Below are 7,014 nucleotides of genomic sequence, written 5' to 3' on the forward strand. Positions count from 1 at the left end.
CCAAAATTTTAATTGTAGGTGAACCAGTTCTTAACTCTAGAAAAACATCTTCCCATGCCCATGCAAAGAAAAAGGCTAAAAGGACAACCACTGGCACAGCTAAAAATGTATCATCCAGTAACTCACCAATGGACGGAAAGGTTTTAATCCCTGAAGAAATACCTACACAAAGAGGAGCAAAGAAAAAGGCTCAAACGATGACATACAGTGGTACAGGTGACAGGTCAACTCCTAAGGTGCGTGCAAGACAACACAAGCATTTTACGCCAATGGTAATAATTGATCAGCACCTCGAACCTTTCACACTAATAAGCCTCGTTTAATACTGGGTATTGAATGGATTTTGCTTTTGCATGAGGATGACATTGTTTTATATGAGCTCTGTTAGGAGCTTTACCACCCTTAAAAATCAAGAGGCGTAAAAATTATGCTATAGGAGCTTTTAGTATTAAACTGGCTAAAACAATAAAACAATTAAGTTCTGATAATTGATTTTCCTTTTTGTAGCGCCGCCCTCTTCCCACCAAAAACATTGTTTGTGTCCCCTCATCAGAGTCAGATAACTCAGCTGATGACTTGACCAATGTAGAGGAAGACTCAGATATGTTTCTGGAAAAGATTACTGCAAGAGGTGAATAAACTGATTTGTTATGTCTCATATCGAGATCACATGACATCTGACAATGAAACCGTTTCCTGCCAAAATCTCTGAGCGGGCAACATTGCAAAATGTTGATCGATGACCGCCATTACAGTGAGGTTTAATGAATTTCTAGCTTCAAAATATCCAGCTATGTAACAAATGACTTAAAGACTGGCCCTCGGGAAACATTAAGAAACATTATCATTAAGTTTCCCTCGTGACTAGTCATTAAGCGTTTAATATTTGGGCACTTAGGATGCACGATGCCCTTAATGAAAGATTTGCAAAAAGCGCCTTATCAGTTTGTAACATGCTTTTTATCACCTTGCAGCTCGAAAATCTAAGAAAGCCAAGAAGAGTGTGCCAAAAAGGAAACCATCACAGATTAAACCACAAGATACAACTTAGGTAACTGAACATAATAAGGAGATTGAAAAACACAATCAGCATTTAATTCCTATAAGGCAATTTATTCAATTATCATTCCTGAATGAGTTTTGATAATGGTCTGGAAATGCTGGGGTATGTTCAGTTTTTAAGGCCGTGTTAATGGATGCCAAAATTGTAAAGCTGTATACGATTGTTCTGGACAATCCAATTTTTAATGTCTATGATAATATTTCATTCTAATTGATCCCATCTTTACATGAGGATTAAGGTTCTTTTACAACCCAAGGTCATGTGATAGCATTTTTACACAACAATCAATTTCTACAAGTACTTCTGGGCAGTTGAAATTATGTACAATAATGCTCCTTTTATAGGAAAACAACGAAGAAAATTACAGAGAAAAATATATGGAATTGCAGCTACAGATGCAGCTTCAAGAAAAGCTGCAAAACGAAAATGCAAGAGAGAAAACAAAGGCAATGGAAAATGAAAAAAAAGAAAGGGAGAGGCGGGAGTGGGAAGAACAAGAAAAAAAGAGGGAAAAGAAAAAAAAAACAGAGATTAGAAGGGCAAAAGCAGACTGAAGAACAAGGGAGAACCAGGCAGGAAAGGGAGAGGCAATTTCAAGAATGGCAAACACAAGAGAAAAGACGGGCCGAGAAAAGAAAAAAGAGTGAAAAAGAAGAACAGCAGAAAAACAGACAGGAAAGAGAGAGACGATTTCTAGAATGGGAAAAACAAGAGAAAAGATGCGTGGAGGAAAGAGAAAAACAGGAAAGAGAAGAACAGGAGACACATAAACAGGAAAGAAAGAGGCAATTTCTAGAATGGCAGGAACAAGAGAAAAGACAGACCAAGGAAAGAAAACGGAGAGAAAAAGAACAACAGCTGGAAGGAGAGAAGTGGCTCCTCCCTGGTCCATTGCCATCAGTGACCAACCACCAGGAAGATGGTGGCAGGGGGGATGAAGAGGAAACTGAAGATGATGATCCTGACTGGCTGACAAAACTTTCCGAAATACAAGAGAAATGTGCAGGATGCTGCTTCCTGACGCAGCAAGTTTTAAAGATCCAAACTGAACTTGAAAGGGAGCTGGCTAGAAAACAGTACAAGGGCAAGGTAAATACAGTTGTGGCAACCCCTACTCTCTCACAAGGGACCACTGCACACTGGGGATTTATGGTCGATTTTGGAACCACCCCTACAGTTTTGGTCTCAGCAACAACAAGGCGCGATGGCCTTGTGGGTAGAAATCGGCTAGATCCGGGGCACTTCTTTTTGCAGGCCTGGCTGCTAATCTGATGAAAGAGAAAGCTTTTTGTTTGCGAAACGTTAAAGCCGAGGAGTGGAGCTTCAAATTGATACCAAATTTGTTGACTTTTGAGACTAGTTCTCAAGGTTTTTGGCTCAGGGAAAGCCGTGAAATTATTCGCGGCATTTTACTGTTCATTTTGTCGAAGTTTGAGCCCTGCTGTTGCCTTTATTGTCGCATATGATGAAAATCTGAAACGATACGATTGCTGTTTATGGACAAAAGGACGTGAAGGAAAAACTTCACAAGGATTGAAGCAATTTTCAAGATTTTAGACCAAGAGGATGTCGAAGTGCAAGAGAAGTCGAGAGAGGTTTCCAATAGGAGAGTGGGCTCGTAAAGCGAAGTATAAGCGCGTCGAAGCTGTGGAAGCGAGCAAAAGCCTTGAAAATATTAACCAGGAGATATCAACTGCTAAAGGGACCATAAAAATTCTAAAGGAAAATAATGTTCAGCTGCAAGGCGAAATAAAGGAGCTCATGAGAAAGGTAAGCCCCTAAAAAGGATGCTATTTTTTGAAGTTGATTGCAATGTAGTGACTTGAGTAATGAAGTGGTATTAAAGCTGAAGGATTACTGAAAGTAATCATTTGATAAACGTTGGTGTGATTTGGGTATCAATTAGTATATATAAAAGGACTCCTTGCTTGTCCAATTAATTAAGAAAACATTGGATGAGAAAATTCAGAGGAACACGAAAATGCGGCCTCGTCCAATTTAGTGTTCCAAGAAATTTTCAAATCCAATGTTTTCTTAATTGGACAAGCATGGAGTCCTGTTATTTGTTAATTATATAGCTACCTCTAAACCCAAACTATCCAAATTTAAAAAAAATCTGGACACCTATCCAATTTAAAAAAAAAATTGGACAGTTGCCATTATTGGATTTAGAGGTAGTTGTATAATTAGGGAGTAAAACTTCATTGCTATTGGCCGCATAAATTTATCGTAAAATTAAGGGATCGAGTGGTAGCATTCATAGTGCTACAGGACACAATAATCGTGTTCAAGGTAAACTATGAGGTTTTACTTTTTCTTACTCTCTTTTATTTCTGTCAACTTTACAATTCATTATAAATTAGAAGTGCTCATTTATGGCTAGAAACTGGAGATTTTTGAATGAAGCTGCTGTTCTGAAGCATAGCTGCACTGTCTTTTTCAGCGTGGCTTACTTGAGGATGAAAAAGTACACCTACCAAGAGGCTCAGTTGTCCCTACAAAACTGGACAAGGAAAACAGTGACTGTACAGTTGGTCTGTCTGAGAAAATTGCCTCGAAGAGAAGGAAGCTAACATTGGATGCAGCAAAGAAGATCCATTCTTGCCCTCAAAGACCTGATGCAGCTTCCAAAACAGATACGTTGAAGGGACTGTGGAATACATTTGTATCTTATGCTGACAACAAAGATGTTGTTGAGTTATGCAGTAGATCTAGAAAGGTTAATACCTTAGTTGTACCTAAAGTAGTAAATGATTCTGTTGCTGCTTTTGAGAAATCAGCAAAAAATTATGAAAGATCTGTAAGTGTTATTTACAGGGGGGGGGGGGGTCTTCTAAGTAAAAGGAAGTAAAATGAGTTGCATTCCTCAGAAATGTTTGACTTTGATATTTCCACTGGAAAGTGAAGGCGAACAGAGTTCAAACGAGGCTGCAAGGTGCCCTCATTAGTACCATACAAAGATGTGATGAAATTCATATCAGAACAAGAGATTGGGACCCTTCACAATATACCTCAGGCCAGGGCTGACGGTGAAACTGAGAAGGAGAGTGAAGATGTTAATCAGAATCTGTTACCACTTGTACCTGGTCATTTCATTGACTTGCAAGAACGTTTGTTACAAATGGCTAATTTGTATCTTCATATTGACAGTTACAGGCCCAATTTTCTGAGTTGGTTTGGAAAGGAAAGGGGCAATTTTTTAGTGGCAATTGGAGCAGACGGTGCTCCTTTTGGTAAAGCGAATGAAGCATGTGCTTGGCTGGTTTCATTTATAAATGTTACAGAAAGAGTGTCAAGCCGTTATGACAATTTCCTAATTTGTGGTGGTAATTGTGCTGAAACCACCCATCAATGTTAGAGTATGGCAAACTTGTAAGATCACAAATCAGTGTTTTGGAAAAGCAAACATTTACCATAAAAGGCGAACAAGTAAAATTTTCCTTTAAACTGGTGCCCTCGGATATGAAATGGCTGAGTAAATTTTCAGGTGAAATTAGCAATGCAGCTACATACCCAAACCCCTTTGCCAATGTGGATCAGAAAGGTTTGTCAGAGAGAGGTTGTACTCTGGGTACTGGTCCAGGAGATAAATGGAAACCTTGGGCCTATGATTTTAGAATGCAGGTTGCGAAAAAAGTTTGACAGTTTAAGGAAAAACAATCAAAACCAACCAATGCATCTCAAATGCAAACTTTCAGCAACAAGGTGTGCCAATTCATAGCTAAATTTAAATCCAGACAAGAGTATGAACCAATACTTGGTCCTCTTGTCCAAAATGCAAAGGCTGACAGTCTCCAGGTTGGCAACAACTGCTGGGGACATCGGTTCAAGAAGGTTTTTACCACCGTTCTAGCAAATGCAAAAGTGGGCTCAAATGTGAAGTCAGTTTTCCAGCTTCCAGAACACAACCCTTTGCGCAAACATTTAAGACCTTAAGGTTTAAATTGACGTGCAAAAAGCTGTACAACAAGATTTGTCGTTGGTTTAAGGAAAAGCGAAAATCTAGTGATTTTGAATTTAGGTTTACTGGTGAGGAGACCAAAAAATTTTGCCATGGATTCATGTTTATCATTGAAGATCTCATTGGTGATGGCTCAGATATACAGCAACCACACAATTTCTTTGCCTTGTCAATGGCAAGAATGGGCCTTCATTTAAGAAATGCCTTGTCTCTTGCTGTCAGAGTCTCAGATATTAAGACAGAAGATTTGCCTAAATTAGAAGGGGATTGCAGGATGTATTTTAATTTAGCATCTCTATTTCATTCCACCAATGTTAGTGTCTGGACAATGGGACATTGTGTACCTTTTCACTCAAAGCAGTTAATGGAAGATTTGAAAGTTGGCCTTGGGATCAATTCTATGCAGGGGAGAGAGGCAAAGCATCAGCAATTAGCATCTTTTGCAGAGTTCTCCCTTCCCAAAAATAGGTGGGAAAAAGTATTCAGACATGAGCACATGGCACTGATTTGGTTAAGGCAGCAGAATCCCTTCAGTGATGGTTACTCTAAGTGCAAAGACAAATACATTCCACCAAGGTGTTATACCAATGAATATTGTTTTTGTGGAATTGCTTTCAATAGCGATGGTAAATGTAAATATTGTGACAGTAAACTGTCAAAAGAAATTGCCACTTGTGCTTCTTCTGGAAGCCTGACTGTGAAAATGAAAGCAATTTGAGGAGTGCTGAACAAGCAAGACAGCGGCCAGGTCTGTAAACAGTGCAATTGCCAACAAAATATAGAAAGAAATAGGTCAATTTTATGGACATCTCAAAATGAGATATTATAGTAGAGATCTTTCTCTGTAACATGTTGGTCTTTAATGATTGCAAATGTAAACAATGTAACTTAAACACTTGTTTGATGTTTTTAACATTGTGTTATTCTAGCTGGCAAATTAACTTACCCTGTTAAGAAGATTGAGATAAGTTGGATATTCCCTTCTGTGGCATGTTGGTCTTTTATGATTACAAATGTAAACAATGCAATTTCAATAATTGTTTATTGTTTTTAACATTGTGATATTCTAGCTGGCAAATTAAGCCTGTTTAGAAGATTGAGATAAGTTGGAGATGTTTTTTTGAAGCATGTTGGTTTTTAAGAATAAAAAATGTCAACAATACTTATTAAACATTTGTTTGTTTTTTTTTTTTTACACTGTGTATTACTAACCTGTAAACACATTCGCCTGTCATTGTTCCGCCACTGGATGCATTGAGTGAAACAATGTATCCAGCAGCGGAGCGATGACAGGTGGCTGTATTCATTGGCTAGTGTATTTCAATAACTACAACAAAAACTTGGTTATTAACCATCACAACAGTTTCACAGTTTCAAATTCAACATATGAGAGTCTGGGAGGGGGCACTTCCTTATGTGGCCTACAGGGGGATGTGCCACTTGACAGGGTTTTATTTTATGACCTTTCCGCCATCAACAGGGTATATAATTTTAGGCAAGTCTGTCCTAAACAGGGTCTGAATCTGTCCTAAAAAGGTAAGGTTGCACAATTGTCATTGTTTAATATGGTTTGTCCTGAGCAGTTTCCTAAAAAAAACATGATGCCTAAAAAAAACATGATGGCCTACTCAGGGTAGGGTTTTAAGGCCTTATCCTAAAAGAGGGTCAGGTTTTTATACCCTCAGTGGCACCCCTATACACCAACATTGGTAAAATACCCTGCCCCCCTCCTCTCCCCTACCAGGACAAACAGTTCCCAAAAATCCTCAAATAATGTCAGATAAATTGCGGAACATTATCACTGTTCCATGCACCATAATGACAATGCACTTTGACTACTTCATTTCCATAGTTGTAAGTGATAGTGACGGGGTTCTCTCTCAATAACAATGTTTGTCTTTCCCTTTCCCGGAAATTCCCGCTTCAAAGTGGTACTCTCATTGCCCAGGCAAAAACGTAACATCTGCTGCAGCTTCGGCTTGCTTGTAAT

General features: G+C 38.7%; 1 pseudogene; it reads left to right on the plus strand.

The window, feature by feature from the left end:
- Positions 1-2,274: 2,274 nt before the first annotated feature.
- LOC140945849 (uncharacterized) lies at positions 2,275-5,796 on the plus strand (annotated as a pseudogene).
- Positions 5,797-7,014: the final 1,218 nt, after the last annotated feature.

This window comes from Porites lutea, chromosome 1 (genome assembly GCF_958299795.1).
Source record: "Porites lutea chromosome 1, jaPorLute2.1, whole genome shotgun sequence".
Lineage (NCBI taxonomy): Eukaryota > Metazoa > Cnidaria > Anthozoa > Scleractinia > Poritidae > Porites > Porites lutea.